The sequence below is a fragment of the Lonchura striata genome, chromosome 2 (genome assembly GCF_050655825.1).
Source record: "Lonchura striata isolate lonStrDom1 chromosome 2, ASM5065582v1, whole genome shotgun sequence".
Taxonomy (NCBI): domain Eukaryota; kingdom Metazoa; phylum Chordata; class Aves; order Passeriformes; family Estrildidae; genus Lonchura; species Lonchura striata.
This window is the reverse complement of record NC_140704.1, coordinates 56,137,332-56,159,677: the sequence shown is the minus strand read 5'-3', so window position 1 is coordinate 56,159,677 and position 22,346 is coordinate 56,137,332. Positions and strand designations below refer to the sequence as shown.

Below are 22,346 nucleotides of genomic sequence, written 5' to 3'. Positions count from 1 at the left end.
GGCATAGTACAGAATGTCATGAGGCAAATTCAGAAGCTGGAAGCCTCAATCCTGGATCTTTTTTATATGTAGAGTCAGTCTAATATGGCAGCAGTGTCCTCTTTCCCAGTAAAGTAAGTTGTATTGAACAAGGTTAACTGAGAATGGTGTCTATTTTCATTCATCTTGAGCTTCCCCAAGATAGCAATGAAAGCCTAAATAAGGAAGTTCAGAGCAATAGCAGAACATCAGCAGAATAAGAACTGAGGAAAACCAGTCACCAATCATCCCTGTTTCAGCTGCTTTAGTCATTAAGTCTAAAGAAAGTATTAAAGTATAAAAAAGAAAATATTTTTGTAACAATAACAGGGGACACAATTATTCTGTAATTATTTTAGAATAAGTATAAATGTGTATTTTATACTGTAAGAAAGTTATCCCTTTAAAAATCACAGAAGCTTTAAAAATCACCAAAGTAATGATGTTATGACTTAGGCTTAGCTTAATACAAAGTAATTGCACAGTATAAAACTGTGCAATTACTTTGTATTTGTGGTGCTCTTCCTTTTCAACACCTCCTTTTCAGGTTTCCACCACTCTTTGAAGCCTTTTTTGGCATTCTTTTCCTAAACTGTATCACAAATTTAAAAAAAGTACCTTTTACCTTGAATTTAAATTAATTTTGGTTATTTCTAATTAAACAAGAGAATAGCAAATATGCCTTATCTCTTCAGGTAACTGAAATATAAACCAGGTAACTATTTTCTATAGCATGAGTGTCTCCCTTCCCTGCTCTGAATACAAATTTTGGGTTGTATTCTATTAATGCATTGATAGTACAATTTGAAATGAATGTGTACTTTGGAAAGTAAGAGAATTTTTGCTCTGAATGATAGGAGAAAGAAGTGCACTGTCTTTGAAACAGCAAGTGCTAGTCATTTGAACATGTGATATCCCAGATGGGAATACTATAGGGTCTGTTTTGTTTTGCCTTTGAACAGTCACAATATTGAAATTACAAATGCATTAATTGATCACGTTGATTACAAGTAAATATTTTATTATTTGATCAGTCTAAACTGACTTATCTGCTGAAGTATGAAAATAGTTCAAAGCAAAATGCAGCTGAAGTTTCCTTTCACAAAGCTAACACTTCTTAATACATCCTGGGGACTTAACAACATATTTGATTGATTTCTTTGTATTGCATCACAAACTTAATTCCAACAGTTCCTCAGAAGAGAACTGCCAGCAGTGATTTAACCTTATGTGAGTTGTGAAGCTGAATGAGAAGGTAATATGTCTTCTGTCCTCCACAGAGAAAACCTCTGCGTGTTAACTCTAGTTGTGATTTTTCTCTTTGAGTGTAATATAATGAATTTCACAATTGTTTTCTTCATCTTACTAATAACAGTGCAGATATTTGGTGTTTGTTCTTGTTTATAAAGTTCAAAAATTCATGTACTATCCTTATGAGGGAAAGGTAGTGTTAAATTGATTTAGAATGAGAGCTGTAACAGCATCGGAAAATGGTGGATTTTTATTTTTCTTGTAAGGTAGTGGGAGGAAATAATGACTTTTGTTACTGTTCTTGGGTAAAGGCCTGGTGGTTAAAAGCATTTTGTGTTTGTTTGCTACAGAATTCATTATCAGAGCTTTGCAATCTTAAATTAATCTCCATAAGCCTGATGATAATTCCTGTGGCAGGTTTGTGGGTGTAGAGAGAAGTAGGCAGAGCACTTGATCCAGCTTCCATGGTTGCTAGGGCCAGAATCTCATTGTCTCTAGAAGGGGATTCTGTGAAAGTAAAACTGCATAATTGCGTTTTAATGACAGTGCAAACAAGCAATTCACCTGTAGGTACTGGAAGGGTTGCGTTGCTGCCCATTCTGTTTCACGTAGCCCCTCCCAATGGAGGTTAGCTAGCTCCAGGAATTATTGCTGCACGGCCTCAAGAGCTCTTTAGGGGCTGTTCCTACTAATGCTTAAAAAACACCAAGCAAACAAAACCACAAGACCCCAAAAAAAGCAGAAAAAAAGCCCCTATACCTGTTCCCTGCTGACCACTGCTTGGGGAAAAATGTCCCTATACCTCTTTCCTGATGAAAACTAGTAACTTGATGAAAGTTCTTTCTTGTTCAAAAGAAGATTTTGATGGATACACTAATGTACCACAGCTACTCTCAATGGATACTGCAGCAGGAGTAGTTATTTGTAGTTACTGTCTTTGAGTGAATAAATATCAATTTGCATGCCCATTATGAGGTTTTGCAAGCATAATATGTGCAAGAGCATTTATGTCAGGCACAGTGAGCTTGCCTATAAATCTTGAAAGCAAATGTTAAGAACAAAGACATGTTTGAAGTTCTGAGTACATGGGGAAACAGGTTGCTTAATGAGCAGCACAGGGCTTGAATGCTTGCAACACTATTTCCTTTAGGTTTTTGTTCTGCTGTTGTGTCAGTTTTTGAACTTGTCAGATGGCATCCTAAGTGAAATAAGTGCCATTTCTAACAGATCTGTTTTCCCTTTCTTTCATCTCCATCTTGGAAGGAAGAAGTGGGATTAGCTGTGCATTGTAAAAATTTTTACCTGTTACTGAACATGAGCAAGCCAGTTCCTCCATTGTGGGAGGATGGATTGTAGGAGAATAGAGATAGTGCTGGAAACAATCTTGTCCCTGAAGAGTTGCAGCTGTTAATTACCAAAGAGTAGAAACAGCCTTGCCTTTAGTAGGTCACAGCTGTGTCCAATACTGATGGTCCAATAAGGATGGGTGTTATAAAAGAGGGGTCAGGTAGCTGAGTGGAGGGTTGGAGTTAGTTGGTTGTGCTGCTGTAAGGAGTAAGGGTTAGGTGGTTGTGTTAGGTACAGTAAGGGTCAGTATGTGCTGTGAGGGACAGACAGGGTCTGGTGGTTGTGATAGGGACAGGAAGAATTCAGCCAGCCATGTGGAAGAAAGAGAAAAGGAGTCAGTGCTATGAGGAGCTGCCTGTGAGAACTCAAAGAGAAGGTATGAAAGTCTTACAGTAAGATAATAAACTAATGATGACAGTCAGTTCCCATCCACTGTTGATTGGTGCCAACAATTGGTGGCCTGTATGGGGACGGATCCTGATACTCCATGATACAGAGTTTGTTGATGTTCAATTAACCTTCCTTCCTAGGTGATCACTTTTGTCTCTGTTTGCCCTCTATTCCCAAGGTGGAACTGCTTGTGGTGCTGTAGTATGATCTGAAGGAGAGAACAAGTGTGGGTTAAAAAGCAAAAAATACTGTTTAAATGCAGGTTAGTTCCCATACTGGGTAATGGTGATTTCTTCTCCTACTATAGAGATACGTGAACGTAACTGAAGGACAAGAAACTGTGTGATAAAGTACATGTTTCTATCAGAGATGGTTGCACTGTAAAACTGTCATCTTGCAGAAGGAGTTGCCTGGGTTCTGCACATCCATGCTCTGTGATTACTATGAGTGGCACAAACAACAGGATACCAAATTGCCACTTTTTCAATAAATAGATTCTGATAAAAAGCATGAATGCAGGCAAAAATAATCTTATGTTTACCTTAATGTTTAATAAGGATTTGCAGCCATTGAACCTCTATGAAAAAAATGCATTGATGCAGCAACATATAAATACTGTGCAAATGGTGGTTAAAAAAATTATTTTGGCAGTGGATATTGCTGCAGTCATTTTTAATAAGCTGAATTTGGCAGGTAGTGTGAGAAGAACTTATAGTCAACAATAAGTGTTATAATGAAAGCATGGGTAAGGGTTATTGTAATATTATAATTAAAAATATTGATGCATTGCAAAATTTCTAGAATATAAGACTACTGTAAAATGGAAAACATGGTGAAATTCTTTGGACTAAATGTACAGTATTTTTTCTTTTTTTTTTCTTTTTTTTTTTAATGGACTGGCCCAGGGCATAATAGCTGGTTTGATTAAATTAAATCACATAGCACTTATAACCATAATAATTCCAAGCCAAGAAACAAAACTTAAATGTCATAGATCATTTAATCAACTACATATGTTTGAAATGGGAAACTACAGCATACTCATAAAAAAACAGAAATCACATTGTAATAGTTTCAGATGCCTAAATATACTACTAATTGTTAAGGAGCTCTTGAGACTTAAATCAGAATTTTTAGCACTCTGAAAGAAATTAGAGTACTAATCCCATAGTACATCTTAAGATCATGTAAGTGTACAAGGATCCTAAATGAACTGTGATATGTCTCACAAACAATGCTATTCAGGATTCTGTACCTTAAACCTCCCACAAATATATGAATTTATGAAAAAGTTAGATGGTCATAACTAAATCTGCTTACATTGGCTAAGAATTTCTAGGTTAAGCCTATCAAGATATGCAATAAGATGACAGAGTATCATGGCACTGTTTCATAGGGCAACAGTAGAAACTTCTGAGAAATCTGGTATAGTCATTGGGCTGCTCTTCCTTGTCTGGTGGGGTACTGTTGAGAAAACAGATAACTGACATGTTAACTGTTTTCAACTTACATTCTCACATTTTGTTGAAGAATTCATTGATTTAATCTTAATTTTTTTCTGTATATTTTCAATCTTAAAAAAAAAGACTAAATTCACTAGGTAATCTCTTACATGGCTAAGTAAGTTAGCATTTCCTATTAAATACCATAGTCTACACCACAGCCATTTAAATTTTGTCAGGCCCTAGATAACAGCTTTAAACTGATCTTAGGTATTTTAAGGTTTTCACCTTAACATTTCCCATCCCTCAAGGTGGGAAGAGCTCTTTTTGTATCTCTTGTTTTGTATATGATAAACTGTAAAATACTGCAGAAGGCTACATGAAAGCACAAGTGAGTAGATGACATTTGACCTGAAGTCCTGCAACTATTGTTAAAAAGTTGGTGCTGTGATGTGGCTGCTCTGTTGTGTTTTCCACAGTTCATTTGACCTCATGACATGCTCAAATTGAGCAAACCTTCCTGAAGTGTCACTCTCACTCCCTTGAAATCTCTGGCAGCAGGGTTCATAGTAGTTAATATCTCTGTTCACATTTGGGAAATAGATAGCAGAGGATATTTTTAGAGATAAGGAGCTTCTGGAAATAAGCTCCATATCATCCCATCGAGCGTCATCCGGTCAAGCAACTCAGGGTATGTTATAGTGGGGAGTAGATGTGTTTCCTTGATGATGTGAAACAGAATGAAGGCATATGGTTTCTCTCTCTTTCAAAACTTTTCAAGGAACTGTAGATGTGGCCCAATGCTTTTCATGCTCTCCTGTCTCCCTCGATATGATTAACCACCTTTCCAAAGATCTGTGAAAGATGTTTTTTGTTTCCTATTGGAGCTTATTTTAATGCTTTCTAACAAAGCAATACTTGTAAATGATAAATAGGCCAATCTCAGAAGTATCTGAGATAGAGATGTGGAACTCTATATCTTTTGGGGAAAATAAAGAAGACTTGGAGATTTGGTGGTGGCAAAAGCATAGAGAATTCATCCAGCCCCTGTGGAAGAAGCTGTCCCACAGCACTGAATACATTACAGAAGCCCTGTAGCTTCTCTCTAGATTCAGTAAATTGTCTGGTATCTGGGAGGATGAAGTGTGATGCTAGTCCCCATTGCTGAGCTAAGAAAACTAGTCAAGCTTCCTTCCATTCATTTTTTCCTTCTAGGTATCATTGATCAGATTATCAATGGATGAAGGACTGTGATATGAGAAAATCAATTTCTAATATCTAGAGCTGCATGTGAGCTATTACTGAATTCATAATAACTGTCTGTCACACTGCCCACGCAGTCCCAGTCATTATCAAGTCAACAGTTTTCAAAGCATCCTGTGACTCAAAACACAAACATAAAAATGTTAAAAGCAATTTAACAAGATGCCTTAACATAATGTATAAGGAACAGGACATGCAATTTTATTTAGATTCATAAGCTTAAATATGTGCATAATTGTGTTTGATAGGTTTTTTTGCTGGTTCACAGGAAGAATAGTATAAAAAAGATAGTATTACTTTTATGCAGAGCTGACACCCTTAGCACTTGGAATTGTTCAAGATCTCCTGTTACTTAACACTGGATTAAAAATATGGTTTGAATTTGGATAGATCCTATAGAGACTACTAGAAATCTGAATTTATAGCATTGCAGCACTCAGCTAAAGAGTGCATATTCACAAAAAATTTTTTTCAGAAAATCATATATGCTTGGGAAACTATCCTGTTAAAGGGCCCCAAGGAGTTTCAAGGGACAATGTGTGCTTTCAGTGTGATCACAAATAATGCAGGTAGTTATTAGACAACTGAAAACAAACAAAAATATCCCTTCAAATGCAATTTTGAGCATATCTAAGCTTATGAATCTAACTAAAATAATGTTTCTTGTTTCTGACCCTTTATGCTAACACATCTTGCTAAATGGCTTTTAAAATTTCTGTTTATATTTTCAGCTTGAGTATATATTACAAAATCACTGTTTCTACACAATTATTTGTAGACTTCCTCTACACAATTATTTGTGTATCTCATTTTAAATATCAATATTTGTATTTCTTAGTGTATACATGGCTATAAAGGAAACTATACTGCTTAGGGTAATGATAAGTTCCTGTTTTGGAAATTGCTTTTCCCATGACAAAACCATTACTGTAGAATTTGTATTGCTGCTTTCTGTACAGCAACAAATTGTACTCATGTCAGGAATATGTGTAAGTGCCTTTTTTCTCTTTGTATACAAAATGAGTAGTTTTTTCATTTTCTATTTATAATCCCTAAAAGCAAACCACTTTCATGTTAGTGCCTTGATGCAGCAAAATAACCAGCAATGAACCAAACATATTAGGATTTTCCAAGTACCCACCTGACTTAGAGCCTTTAGATATGCAAAACCTTCTCCAAGGAGAGATGAATGTTACCCTGTGGTTTCTACTGGTCTTACTGCTAAAGTTTATATTTTTGCTCAATTGCTACCCTGAGAAAATTGAATGAAAATTAAGTATTAATATCACATTGAAATTCAACAAAAGATCCACATCTAACTTGTATTTGTGCCTTTCAAAAATTGCAGTCCAGTATTACAAAGCATAAAAGCTTGTGAGTGAAACTTACGGTCCTGGAATTCCACAGAACTTAATCTAAACTGTGATTTGATATCATATTCAAGTAATTCATGTTTTCAGTGAATTTGATGTGGAATTAAATGTCACCTCAAAACTTGAGAAAGTTAAAATGTTTTGAAACATTAAGATCATATCTCTATAAGCCCTCAAAAAAAAAAGGTAAATAAATTTTCTAAGCACAGATCACAGTGCTTAAACCACAGATGGTAGTTGCTGACTGAACTGAATTTTGAGAGGGTAACATATCCTGTTTCTGCAAAACTCAGGTTTGTGACAGCTGCTTAGTATCTTCTCAGTGTAATAGTTTGGAAGTTCTCACTGGCAATCAGTTTGCAAGGATCAGTGATGTTTGGGGTGGTTCTTGGTGGATGTTTCATGGACTTCCTCCCTCCAGTTCCTCACAGACTCCAAGGAAATTAAACTTGTTCGGTTCTGGAATGTGTTCACTGAAGGGTTCAGCATAGGCAAGGGGAGAGAATTCCCTGTCCTTTGCAGGATCTAAAAAGCAATGCAAAGCAGATCAGTAGTAGGATGCAGAAATTAGGATTGTGGTTGCACACGCCTATGAACCACACCACAAAGATGAGCTAGAAAGGGAGGATGAGGAGAATGTTGGGTTAAAGAAGGAGAGGACAAGAAGCTGAGACATGACATCATAAGAATTGGCTGAGTGGTGCAACCGAGAGCAGTAATCAATGCTTTAATGACCTGGTGATGACAGTGACAAGAGGTTCTCTGCAGGGGTCCATAGTAGGACCAGGACTGATTAATATCCACATCAGTGGCAGAGACAGTATGGTTGAGCGCACCTTCAGCAAGTTTTCATCTGGCCCCAAGCCGAGTGGTACAGTTAACAGACTTGAAGGATGGGATGCCATCCACAGGGACCTAGAAAGGCTCAAGAAATGAGCACGCATGAACCGCATGAGGTTCAACAAGGCCAAGTGTAAGGGGCTGCACCTGTGTCACGGGAACCTCCAGTATCAACACAGGCTGGGAGATGAAGAGTTTGAGAGCTTAGGCCTGCTAAGAAGGGCTCGAGGGTGCTGGTGGACCTGATCTGTCAGTGTGCACTCGCAGTCCAGAAATCCAGCTGCATCCTGGGCCACATCCAAAGCAGTGTGGCCAGCAGAGTGAGGGAGAAGATTCTGCCCCTTTACATCATTCTGGTGAGAGCCCACCTGGAGTGCTGCATCCAGCTCTGAGATCCCCATTAGAGGAAGGCCATAGATCAGTGGTCCAGAGGAAGATGGAACATTTCTTCTATGTAAACAGGCTGAGAGAGTTCGAATTGTTCAGCCTGGAGAAGAAGAGGCTCCAGGGAGACTTTTTAGTACCTAAAAGATCATACAAGAAAGTTGGAAAAAGACTTTTCAGCAGGGTCTGTTTTGATAGGACAAGGGGTAATTGTTTTAAATTAAAAGAGTGTGCATTCAGACTACATAGAAGACATGTTTTACAATAAGGGTGATGAAACATTGCCCAAAAAGGTGATGGATGTCCTTGAAAATATTTGAGGTCAGGCTGGATGGGGCTTTAAGTAATCTGATTTTCTTGAAAATGTTGCTGCTCTTTGCAGGGGGTTGGACTAGGTTACTTTTAAGGCTCATTTTCAACCCAAACCAATCTATGACTGTTTTTTGAGGGCCTGCAAGAGGGAGAAATCCACTGAACAACTCTGTTCCTTGCCTATGCTGAACACCAGCTCTGAGCATGCCTTTATTTGTGGTCTTTTCAGTGTGGTATTTTCAGTATTACTAAAATTTATGTGAAATTTATGTGAAGCCGGAAACAAATTTTATGTCTGAAACTCCACTGTCTGAGTGAAAAGTTGCACCAGTATGTTAATATTTTAAAAAATGAAGGTGAGGAAAATCAGTATATCCAGACAAGTGGAGTATATCTTCAGCCATGCTTTCTGTGAAATTTTGCTGTGATAAAAGGCAAATTTATTTTCTAGCTGCTTTGCATACCCTACACTTTTTTCTCTAACAGAATATAGAATTTACTGTTTCTCTGAAAGGCTGATTACATAGTCATGAAGTATTGTCAGAAAGTTGGGAGAGAAATGTATGACTGTTGGGCTTAATTGGAAAAAATTATTTTTTAAGAAGAAAAGCTACTATAAATAATGAGCCCTAAAAACAATATCTCTGAAATACTGTGTGTTGTGAATGAAGAAAAAAGACAGACTGTTAACAGCTAAATGAAAAAATACAGTAAAAGCAATATTTTTTCTTATGATATAAAGATCTACCTAGTCTTGTGAAAAAAACATCTAATTATGACCTCAGGGTCAAGTTCAGTAAGGCTTACCTTCCTAGGACTGGCTAAGCAGTCAGTCATCTGAGACTGCTATACAACAATGGTCTTTGATCCTCAGATATTTCTACTGTCTAATATAATTATGCATCTGCCTTATTTAATGATATTATGTATACTTTTTTTGCATTATACAATGAGATTTTTTAAAATTTATGGAGCTTTTTGCATGTCATTCCATGTCACAATTTAAAAATAACAGTTTTTAACAGAAAACCAAATTTTCCCCAATGATTATTTGTTTGCAAAGAATGTTTCTTCTGTAAGAAAGGTTACTTCTGGAAAAAAAAAAAAAAATCTAAGCCTGAAAACATTTTTTTCTATTTCACATCCACGGATCCATAAACATCTGTGGCAGACAAACTTTGCAGCTTAATAAGGCCAGCATGTGATGCTATTTCATTGCTATTCCATAGGCCAACTTTCCCAATATCTCTGAAACATACTTCTCCCTGCCTCGTACCATGAAATAATTGTCAGTGCAGTGTTGAAATATGTCTACATGCATATACATATAAAATCCACAGTGTATTATCTTGTATAGGTTACTGAAAAGGAAAAGAAAAAAGCCTGTCCATCAATCCGTGTTAAAAAAAATTGAATGTGTTGGGGGTTTTAGGCTTATCCATGTGGAGAATGTGAGTGTAAGTGGAAAAAGGTGGTTTGTCTTTATACAAAACATGCAATGAATGTGAAGCCTCTAGAAATGTAAGTAAATGGTTTAGTTTATTTTCCTAGTGAATATGTTTTTGCTTCAGGAATTACTCGTATCTCATTGGTAAACCTGGGAGCAGATGAGTTTGACTTAGTCTCCTGTCAGTTCAATGACTTTAGTAATACTTTAAAGGCTTTAATGTGACTGCACTGAACTGCACAGACTTTAATAGCAGCTTTCAAAAGCAGTGATGGGTTTGGTCTCAAGCCTGACTTGTCACTTGGGACTGGAGTTCTGTAAACAAGTTTAGCAGATGTCTGTGCAATCACTTCATTCATATAATTCACTCTGCAGAAGTACTTGTTTCTCCTCAGGAAGGCTGAAAACAGATTATTTGTTTCTATGTGGGTATGCAGTAATTTTGCAATCACCCATGGAAGAGCACTACATTTGACACAGCATTTGAAACATGAATTGCATTATATCAATGATAATACAATTACAGAAAGTTAAAGATATAAATTATGTTTGTAAAATTTATTATGTACTTCTTGTATGCCATGCAGTTAAGTAGAGACCTCTAGCAATTGAGGCGTTAGTACTCATTCGATTACTTCTAAGTTCAGTAACCATGTCTTCATCAGCAGAGATCAGAGGGCAATAAAACTATAACATCTGTCTTCTGATTAGCTTTTTATTTATACCAAAAGTACTTTTAGGTATGGCAAAGTCAGAGGTCTGGAAAAAAAAATAAGAGAAATAAAGAAATTAGATAAGAACAACCCGGTGTTGCAGTGATTTTTAAGATCTTAATGTGCTACACATTCATCTTCCTTTGTACTACAAAGTCCCTCCCAAGAAGTAAGGTAGCAAATAAGAATATTAGAGAATGTAGCTTTTCTGCATGGCAGTGATAGACTATTTTTTTTTAGCTCCTCTACACCTGCTTTGGAGTAGCATGAAAATAGCTTGGGTCTTTGTAAACTTGTAATGGAGTCTTTGTCTTTATGCCACCCTGCAGTGCTGTGAAGGACAGTTTAAGATATTTTCCCTGTCTATTTCCTAAGTGCATTATTTGTCTTCAGCTCCTACATGCACTGGCCTGTTCACCAGCACTTGGGCAGAAGTTTACACAGCAGGAGACGGCTACTGCAAGGTGCACAGGAGGATGAAAAGATTTGTCCCTAAAGTAGTCTTAATTGTACAGTACTTAGGGAACAATGTGCCCTTGCAAGGAGTAGACAGCTAACTAATACCTCAAAAAAATGGTGTTTCTGCTTCCTCGGCTGCAGAAGGTAGATATTTCACCTTCAGGAGCATCCTTATCTCACTTGAGAGCCCTCATCAACAGGACAGTGCTACTGCAGCTGGCCTTTCAGGAATCAAATTGTGCCTTTGCTGAAGAGGCAAGAGAAGAGCCAAGAGCAGGATCAACATATTGTCAGTATGATGGCAGCATTCCGTAACCCAGGCAGGTCACCTCTGAATGCAAATCATAATTTAATTGTTTTACTAGAGCATAAAGAGGATAGCTGGTAAAGGTTTTTAACATGCCTCTAGTCTAAGTTATATAAGATCTTAGCCACCCAATTACGGCTGCAGTGCTTGGGGCAGTAACAGTGTAATTGTCTGAAGGTGAGCTGAAAAGGCAACAACTTAGTATGGTGAAAGGTGAGACAAGATTTCTATTTTGAAAAGACTTTTCCATCTGAAAGACTATTTCCAGAAAATCTGGAACAAGACATTCTGCAAAGAATATGACAGATGTACAATTGGAAGAGTCTTGCACTGGTTGACCCTTTATCATCCTGAGGGACTGACACCATTTACATCTCTTTTTGAAGCTCTCCTTCCCTATTTCACAAGAGCTTTGCACTCAAATAATGGCTTGGAAATTCTAAGGTTTTTTGAGGGGGAGCAGGAGGAATTATATGACAACAAATTCTGCTAGAAATGCTTGAAGTTTTTGGGGGATTTCAAATGCTGTTTTGGCAGTCTGACAGCTGTGTAACACATATCTAGGAGGCACTGCCAGCACATCCTGGGTGGAAGGGTGCACTTCTGCAAATAGCAGGCCCCTAGCTTTGGTAAGGCTGAGGTACCATGGTACCCACCACAGCCATCTCATGTGAGATGTGACTGGGTTACAGAATGCTTGGGGCAGGACTGGGTATGGCCATGGCACTCTGTGACCTCTCCTGCCACACAGTGCCAGTAGCCATAATTAAATTGAATATATGTGGTGAGTATTCAACAGAAGACCTTTAGGACAGAGGAGACTTCATTCTTACTGTTTCCTTTAGTATTTTTCTGATGGTCATATCTTATTTGATTCTGAGTTAGCATTGCTGTCTTGACAAAACCTACTTAAAATGGAAAACTTTTATGAGAACTTCCTTTAAGAAGAAAATGGTAATTGGTTAGGTAAATCAATCTTCTTCCCTCTTTGAATTTGGATTGTATCTTATATCTACCAAAACTTTCAGGACTCAGATGCCTCTGCAATACTTTCTTGTTTATCCTATTCTAATTTTCACCACATTTAAATCTGTCTAACCTGTGTTCCACATAAGTACTTTGTGACAGTGCTCTGGGAAAGAGGAGCTCCTTTGAAGTACAGAACAAGAAAAATAAACTTATCTTAAAATTTCAGGGATGAGGCTTTGTTAGTACCTCAGCCTCTTCTGCAAGATGGAAAAGTAAATTTTTCTCTGAGGGTGGCTGTATAGCACAGGTAGGGTCAGAGCATGTGTGTGTATATATGTATATATACACACACATATGCATATATATATATATACACATATATACATACATATATATGTATAAAAATGTAGACAACAAATTTGTATCTGTAACATTTGGAATAGCCAGCCCTGGGATTTTTCCATGTTTATAGATACATTTTCACTCTCATACAGTCTTGTAAGACATAACAAAACAAATCATGTTCACACACCAAAAGCACACAGAAAGTACTGCTGCTTTTGTAATCTAGGTTGGTTGTTTGCTTCTTTTTTTCTGGAATAGTGTGGGTTTTATTAGTGGTGGTTGTTGGTTTGGGAGTTTTTGGGGGGAGGAGGGATTTTTTTGTCAAGTAATCTTACTCCCAGAACAGCCAGCTCACTAAAAGTGAAAGGAAAGTTTCCTCAAGAAAAGTGAGTACTTGAAAATAGGTGGTTTTGGTGATTTTGTTGCTGTTGTTGTTCTCAGAATATGGTCTCCCACCATCATTTTTCTAATCTGCATCCTAATGCATAAAAGAATAAAAATTAGTTTGACTGTGCTCTTTTGGAGTTTAACTTCTCTCTCACTTCCTGTCAGCTGTTCTGATGCTTAAGTTTTGGATCACTCTTTAAAGCAAGGCAGAAAATCTCATTACAGAAAGTATAAAAGGGAGGCAGTCATCTGGGTATGATGGTTTCAATAGTTTGCACTTTTCCTGTGGTATTTTATTATTATTTTTAACTCAGTTAAGACTAGTGCCTTGTGCCAAAATTTGCAAAATAGGTTCTAAATGATATGAGACTGATGCTGAGGTTGTCTTCTCTTCTTCATGCATTCTCTGTGAAGAGCATAGCCCCTTCAGCTCTTGAAAACTCAGCTTTTTCACCTCACAAGGACAGCATGACAATGGCAGAAAAGTCACTGCATCCATGTTTCAGTCTCTAACCAGCAGGGCACAAGCCTGGGCACATCCTTGTCTCCTCAGTCCTGCTCTCTGAAGCAGCCATTTGTCACTGCTCCTGTAACAGCCTTGGGCTAAAGGGCCTCCTAAAGGACTGAATACTTTTAATTGCCTCTGAATTCACCCAGCACCTCTTGGGGGCATATCCCTGGCTTGCTGTTTCCTTTTCATCATCACCTGCTCTTTTTCCATGAATCACAAAGATTACAGGTGATGCCAGCTTTTACTCATTGAATCCAGTCTCCACACATACAGTCAATATAAAGGTGAAAGCTCTGTATCCTACAATCAATGGTCTTGAGCCTTTGAGTCCCCCGAGTTTCTCTATGTTTAGATTATTATTGAAAGAATATCATAATTAAAATTGTGTGAATAAACTATGATGAATAATTTATCATACAAATGTCTCTATTTTGTCTCTTAGGAATATCTCAAAGTAAATTGACTTCTATTTGTTTTTTGAGTGGTTCATTGTCCAAGGAAGCATTTCTCTTTTGTGACTAATAGTTAAAGCTACCTTTTGTCTGGTTCTGACTGTCCCTAGTCTCAGCTGATCAAACAGATCACACTGGGATTTACCTTTATTCTAGAATACTGCTGTAAATATTTTATAATGCCATTGCAAAATCTGAGTAAAATAATTAATGCTTTTCAGTTGTTCTGAGTGACTGAAGTATGTTTTTATATAAAAGCTTCCAAACTACTAAGCCACTAAAGACACACATAGCTGGTGTCATAGCTGGGTTTACCAGAATACAGGTTGCAGTATCTAGACAATGTTCTCAGCTATCCAGGATGGCTAAAATGTTGTCACTCATGCAAACACACACACATACAAAAATGGACATGAAAAATTCTAATTCATCCTTAATGTAAAAGAAACTTGTATAAAAAAATACTGTAACACTAATTGGGAGATTTTTGGTGCAGCTTTAAGTAAAATTTCAGTTTAATTTATTGGTTACCTGGTAAGTCTGTTGTGCTGCCAGTGATTTTACCCTAGATTATAAAATAAGCATGCAACTACTATCTGCAGTGGAAGTGTCTGGTACACTGACAAGGGTTACCAAATTTGAATGCTCAGCATTCATAAATTAGAGAATTAGTACCTTTGAGAGGATATATCCTGAATGAGTGTAGAAATATTGGGGGGGATTCACCTTAAAAGACATCACCAAATCAGTTATATAAAGGAATATTGTAATGCACCCAGCACTATGACTACTGCACCTGTCTCTTGTCATGCCTGGAATATGGTACTGCCTAAAGTTTCTGATCCACCATTGTATATCAAAATAAAATTAGATCCACAACATTAACAACAATTGTATAAAATAGCACAAATGAGTTGAAATCAGAGTATTTTCTGAGTTAGCTATTTTACTTATTGCACTCTTTCTAGCTGTACAATTTCTAATTGTAATTCTAATTGCTTTTTTTCTTCTGTCCTATTTTCTGCTTTGGATTATACAGTGTTCTTGTATAAAGAAGACCCAGTATCTTCACAGAGGAATCCAATCAGTTACCTTACAGACAAAACTACTGCTGGATATCTATTAATTCCCTCTAAAGAAATAATCCCAAAATGACCCCACAAATGTCTTTAAAATACCTTTTAAGAATATCTTCTTCCCTCCCTTAATCATAGCCAGAGTCTAATATGTTATTATGGAAATTTAATAACTTTTGTCACAGAAAAGTACTTTGAAACACAATGGTAACATCTGAAGCTGTGCTTTTTGCTTAATTTTTTGTTCCTGTTGTTGTGATATAAGTCAACTCCTATGTGAATTCTCAGCAGAATCATAAGTGTTTTTAGATTGAGTGGAAGGACTGAAATTGAGTTGAGAGCAGAGATGATACTTGAAAAACTTGAAGTGATAAACATTGCTGTCTGTAGCATGTTTTTATTTCTATGCATGGGCATGGAGATACGTGCATGTCTCTTCCTCATTCCCATTGCCCTGAAAACTCAGATAGCTTCTGTTTTTACATTGTTTTGAGTAATATGTGATAAGATAGAAGGAAATTATGAAAACACAGGAGAATTATAAGTGCAGACTGGAACAGATGTTTCAAATACAGCAAATGTTATTTTAGAATCATTATATCTTCTTTTTGTGCATTTTGAGATGGTAAAACCTGAAATGTCAAAAATCCAGGGTTTTTTTTCAGGTCTTTATGTAGAACTTATATTGCTACAATTAAATTGATGGATTTGATACAATCTTCCTTGTCTTTTTTATATTTGCACATATACAAAGATGTTTAAAATCATACTACAGAAAATGCTTTATGGCATGTATTTTTTTTAAAAGGCATATTACTTGTGAGTATTTGCTATTCCTCATACATGAATTCATTCCCCACATATGAATAATTTAACAAGGTTTTCATGGGAGCCCTGTGCTACTGTATGGATAAGTCATTCATTGAAAGCTGATTCTGGTATATCCAAAAGCAGTGGTTAAGGATATTTGTTTGGAGCACCTTAAAGCATAAAGGCCAAATTTAAGCTGGTCCTGGAGGCTGCTCCAAAGGGGACCCTGAGGAATTTCTTATGGACAGGATAAGTGACATGCCCTGCCCACAGGCTCGTGTAGAGAGGTAATGCAGTTTTGTGGTTGGTAAGTTCTCTGAAAAGTTTTTGTATGTTGAAGAGTTCATACCTTGTATGGGTGTAAAAGTTTGTAAGTTATTATGGCTGTCAGCAGACAGACTTTACAGTGAGTTTATCTTGCTATAATGCACAGCAGTCTGTATGGTTCAGATGGGTGATGTCAGTTTAGTTTATTGCTAGAAAAAGAATAGTAGCTACACAAAGAAAAAGATGTGCCTGATCTTTCACCACTGGTCTCTCACTGAGTACAGATGAAGATTTCCAGTCAAAATGGGAGAGAAAACAGGCTGCTTCAGGGCTAGTATATCGGTCCAGCTCTTGGACATCTAGTCTCCTATAGGGACTTGAAGTCATTCTAAAGCAGGCAATGGATGCTGTAATTTAAGTAATGTTTATCCAATCACTAAATGGGTTTCAGCCAAGCATTTTGGCTCCAACCATATTGCAAAGGAGACAAATTCTCCTGTATAGCACCTGTGATCCAGTCTACTCTGAGCTGTGCTGATGTGTACTAACCACTTGAAATGAAAATCCAGACACCCTGGGCTGAGGCCATGGGCTGCAAACCTGCAGTGTCTGAGGTGAAGGGTGTGTGTGAGTGGGACACAAACACAAATACAGCCACCACTGTGGGATGTGACCTGCACTTGCAAAGGATTCTGCTTGCTTGTATCAGCTGAAATACAGCCTGGTATGTGCACATACAAAATGGCTGGAGAACTTGGAAACACCTACGGCCCTGACTCCTTCTGTGTTTTTTAAAGCATGGCCAGCTGCATTTTCTTTGGGTTTATGGAAGTAAATGAATTTCTGTTCCCTTGCAATGAGAACCATGAAGCAAGGCTGTACCAATGACAGTGCTGACATTGCAGTACTGCTGGAGAAACAAAGAGCAACACATTTAAAAAATGCTTCATGTACCTTCTAATAAGAAAGGGATTCTGTGCAGTAAAAGGATGCCATGATTTCTTCTTTAATACTAAGTTGACTGTCCCTGGAACCTATGCTTTAAATAAAACCAACTCGTAGTAAAATTATGTCAGGGTAGGTGTCATTCCTTGAAGCATTAGACCTTCCCATATGCCAGAAGAAAACTTGTAATTTAGCTGTAGAATGTTTCAGCTAAGATGGTTGGTTCTATCACAGCATGGTGCTAGAATAGCTCTCTTGCAGCTTGTCAGCAGGAAGCACAGGCAGCACACATTCAATTCCAAATAGAATTTACCATTTAAACAAGTTCTATACCAGCATCTCAATTTTTATGCCAGTGTGATTTGCATCACCTTAACTATGTACTGTCTGAGCTGCTGATTACTCATGTTGGATTGGATAATGCTGTAGAAGCACTATCTTGTTGATTCATTGTATTATTATGGTCTTTATCTGAAGTTCAGCTTTTACTAATTGCAGTCTTTCATCAGTTTGAAGTAGCCTTAGATTTCCCCACTTCTAACATAACAAGTTGTTTATTTTAATAGCCTTTTTTTATTGTGGGATATTTTTCTTTTATCTTATTAGTATGGCTGCTTTGGTGCAGGAAGGTAGATTTCTCCTCTGACATTCATAGAATCCAGATGGACCTGACTAAATTTGCTTCATGTTGATGCTTCAACTGTAGAGTCAACTTGTGTGTGCCTGTATGATACAGGCTCAGTGTAATGGCAAATTAACAACTCTAGCTATGCTGTACAGCTCCTTCATCCTTGTAAATATTCTGCTGTTTCATAAGCTGGTATCTTCAAATATGAAATAGCATTCATACCCAGAAAGGTGAAGGGAGACTGGTAGATTTATTAAGAAATACAGACTCACCCGAAAGACTCTAAGAGAGGTCTTGACCGCATTTACTCTACATCTCCACTAATATACTGAGTGGTCCATTACATTTATTCCTTTAAAGCCTTCACTGATATTTTATTTTCAGAAATAAAAAACTTTACAGAAGCAGACTGGTAGAATAGTTGGTAAAACACTTGAGACATGAGAGATGTCTGAATACAAAAAAAAAGACAATAAACTTCAGTTTTTCTCTAGTCTATCAGTTATAGAAAAATATAACTGAATCTTTCCAGCTTTCTGATGTTGAAGAACATCAGTAAAGCAAAAATGAATTTTTTACTTTGCTTGACACAGGCCAGCAGCTAGTTTGTTTTCAATATTCTTGAAAGTAACCTGAAGACTTCTAAATCATATCTGACTTCCCCTTAAAGGCCTAGAGCTAGAGATTTTTGAAGAATTATGGCAGCATGGTTCCTTTCTTTACTCCCAGCTATCTGTTCTAAAAGGAATACAATATAGACCCAAAGGCTTTATATGTGCTAGTATCCCCTGATACTGGAGAAGTAGCTAGGTAGTTTGAAAAAGTTACTATCTTTTATATTTTTTTCATCACAGGAAAATCTCAGCATTTACTGAAATAGTTTGAGGTAGATAAATAACAATAGTTAGTATGATATACAGTCCTACTTTTAAATTGTTCTTAATGGCATTCAGCTCTTTTGCAGTTTCTTCTGTGTGTAGAGAACGTTGATGAAAATAAGACAGATAGCTAGAGATTAAAACTTTGCTGATATCAAATTTTTAACCCTCCTCCTTCAGAAAATGTTTTAAATCTTTCATTGTTGGTTTTGCTTTCTTTTTTCCTTTGACTTTAATGCAGAAATTGTGTACACAAATGTTTTCAGAATATATGAGTTTTGTATTGCTCCAGCAATTATGTCATATTGCAGAGTAGTTATGCTAATGCTGCACTACTTTTGCATAGTTGAAATGAGAGCACTGAAATGCAACTACTTACAACTAGATCTCTACTACTAGTTTTCCACTACACAATGGCCTTCATTTTTCTATGAAATAGATTCTGCTTCTCTTGTATTTGCCTACCTCTATTTCACTCTGTGTCTGTGATTGTGGTGTGAGAGTGTACATGGCTTTTTGTGAGCTTCTGTCTAAGCATGAAGGGGTTTTTATGAGTTTGTAAGGACTTACAAAAGCAGAAACAACCAACATATATATGTAGTTTCTTTACTCTTTTGGTATAAATTCCATGCACTATCTGAAAAATTTTTCATTTATGTACAAAATACAAAGCAAAGAAGATTACTAAATATGTGTTTCATACAGAAAAGTAGCCAAATATGCAGTATCTTGAAAAAATATTTTGAGTATAGTAAAAAAATTCCAAAAAGCTAATTTCCAAAAGGAATTACTCTTAGCAGCTACAAAGTCCTAACATGCAAGACACCTGATGTAAATATTCTATTGTACATATTACATTTACAACACCTTATTACAATGCTGTCTATTATATTAATAATTATATCATAGTATTATCTGCATTATAGAATTAGGTAATGTTGTATGTATGACACTGGTGCTACAAAAACAATAACTGCTTCCAGAGTCCCCATCTTCTCTTCGATTTTCAGTCTACCACCTCTGGTTTTGATTCATTTCCTCCAGTGAAGTAAAAACACTTATTTATATGGAAAGTTTTGTTTACAATACTGGACTCTAACTGTGTGCTGGTCACAGGGAAGATGTTCCCCAGCCAGCTCACTCCCCAAGACTGATGGGCAGTGACGAGGGCGGCCGCCCCCAGATCTCTGCTGAGTCCCTCCGGGTTTTGGGGCGTGCAGGGCTCACAGCTCCCTGCAGCAGAGCCTGCGGCGTGGGGAGCACAGCAGCAGCACAGTGCAAGTAACCAGGCAAAGGAATAGAGAGGGGGCACTCGTTTGAGTTCCAAAGAAGGTTTATTTCCCCAGAGGAGTCAAGTGACAATAGGTGAGGGCAAAAAAATTGCTATTAAGGAGGGATGGGAACATGGGGAGGACACAACGTTTTACCAATAGGAGGGCATTAGGGGAGGGGTGCAGGGGAAGGGCTCCCCAGTAGAAACCAGCAAGGGGAAGGAGCAAAGCTTGCAATCCAGTCTTGCTTCGAGGAGGGGATGAAGGACAGGGAGCATTCCAGAAGGGAACAAAGGAGGTACAAGGAGACTAACAAGTGGATTGACCGACACTTGGTGGGAAAATCTTGGGGTAAAGAACTCAGGACTGAACCATTAGGGAGGCCAAATGGGGTACATGGAATGAACCATTACAAACTTCTAACAAGGAATATTTAAAACCTACTACAGAAGAACAAACTGTAAAATAACAGACTACCACATTGGACAAGGTTAAACAAAGACTTGAAGATAAAAATATAACATAAAAAAACACAGAATAAACAAGTATCTGTCATCCCTCTCTTTAGTTATCAGTTAGGCTGTATGTAAGATAGTCTGAGCTGTGGGAGTCAAACAACCAACGTAACGTTGTTTAATAACTGATTGTCAGATGTGTGTGGCTGGGTATAAAGGTACCTATTTTAGGGAAATGTTATATTTTGAGTTTTGTTAGTTTCAGGGGTCTTTAAGGAAGGAACTGTCACCTAGGCTTGTCAAAAACCTCAGGTTTTGATTCTTTGTAGTTTTTGGGGTTTTTTTTTCAGTTCCAAGTGGTGGGATTGCAAGCCCTTGTAATTAGGAAAAAAAAAAAAAACAAAAAAAAAAAAAAAAAAAAAAAAAAAAAAAAAAAAGAGCAGGGGGCAGGGCATATTCACCTCTAAGACTTCAAAAGTCTCACATATCCTAACATTGAACACCTAAAAATCCATAATCTGTCAATATGGAAAAAAAAAAGGACTACAGAGTTGTTTCTTGATCAGATTTTTTGTTATCCTTTTTATTATCTTCTCTTATTAATCAAACATAATTGTTTGAGATAGTTCCCAATAATATAATAGGTAACCTAATAGTTACATAATAGTATAACCAAATATGTACCTGCATTGGAATAGTTCTTTATTTAAGACCATTATATTTAAGAAAATGCTGCTAGTGTCTCACCACCCTATTTGTACCCTAGGTTGCAGCATTTAGCAAAATAAACACATCCATTACAGAGTAATCTATTAATTATATAGCCAATAATTTGCAATTTTCTATTAAGAACTTGTAGTATCATAGTCTAAAATGTTTCCTGGGAGAAGGAGTCTCCCTCTCCCAGGAAAGTGGTCTAACTACCAAAAGACATTGTCACCATTCTTCTATTTGTCCCAAATGATACTTAATTATCTTAAAAAAATAAATAAGCAGCAATGGGTAATAAACCTTCTCCCATTGGTGGCCAAGATGTTACTGTAGGGTAGGCAAAAAAGTGTTTCAAATGTTCCCTGGCAAAAGAAAAAAGTTAATTGAATTCAGGGTGACTACCCATGCTCTGTTAAATGAAATTGTGTCAGAATCTGCTCCTCCTCCTTTGGCTGTCCTTTGATAGGAAAGAATAATTCTTCAATGTTTTTTAAAAGGTTCTGAACTCTGAGTGATTACTCAGAGCTGTGACTCCCAAGTGAAGGGCAACCAGCATAAAGGATCTAATTGTTCCTGAAAGGAAAAAGTTTTAAAATCCCTGTCATGGATGCTTTGTGTTACCTTGGGTAGTTCTCTCTCTCCACCCCATCAGCTTTTGAAAATTGCATTCCTCCTTCTCTGCATTTTATATTAGGAACAAGGAAAGAATCTGTTAGTTACATTTTGTCTGAAATTCTATCAACTGGGGGGTCACAGACTCAGATATGAAATTACCGTATTAATGTAAATATACTGGGGCTCATAGAGGTGGTTAATACCAATAACTTTAAAAATAATATATTAAAAGCCAAGAACTGAAATCTTTAATGTACTGAAAGCATGTCAATTTAGTATATTTTACATTTTCCTCTGACATTTATGGTTGTTCTTTCTGTACAGGCAGTGGAAACAAGGATATTTATCCTGTGAGAAATACTGAGACAGTGCCTGAATGGGGATGGGATTAAGAAATTTAAGGCATGGTTGGAGTTGAATTTGGCAAGGGATGCGAAGAATAATGAGGTACGCAGTAGAAGAAAGACATGAACCTGTTAG

At 37.1% G+C, this 22,346-nt stretch overlaps 1 long non-coding RNA gene across 1 annotated transcript; it reads left to right on the top strand.

The window, feature by feature from the left end:
* Window positions 1-504: 504 nt before the first annotated feature.
* LOC146768259 (uncharacterized) lies at window positions 505-22,337 on the top strand. The gene is made up of 3 exons (XR_014952488.1): window positions 505-2,992; window positions 3,147-3,268; window positions 22,191-22,337. It is a non-coding gene; the product is annotated as an uncharacterized LOC146768259 (long non-coding RNA).
* The last annotated feature ends 9 nt before the right edge of the window (window positions 22,338-22,346 follow it).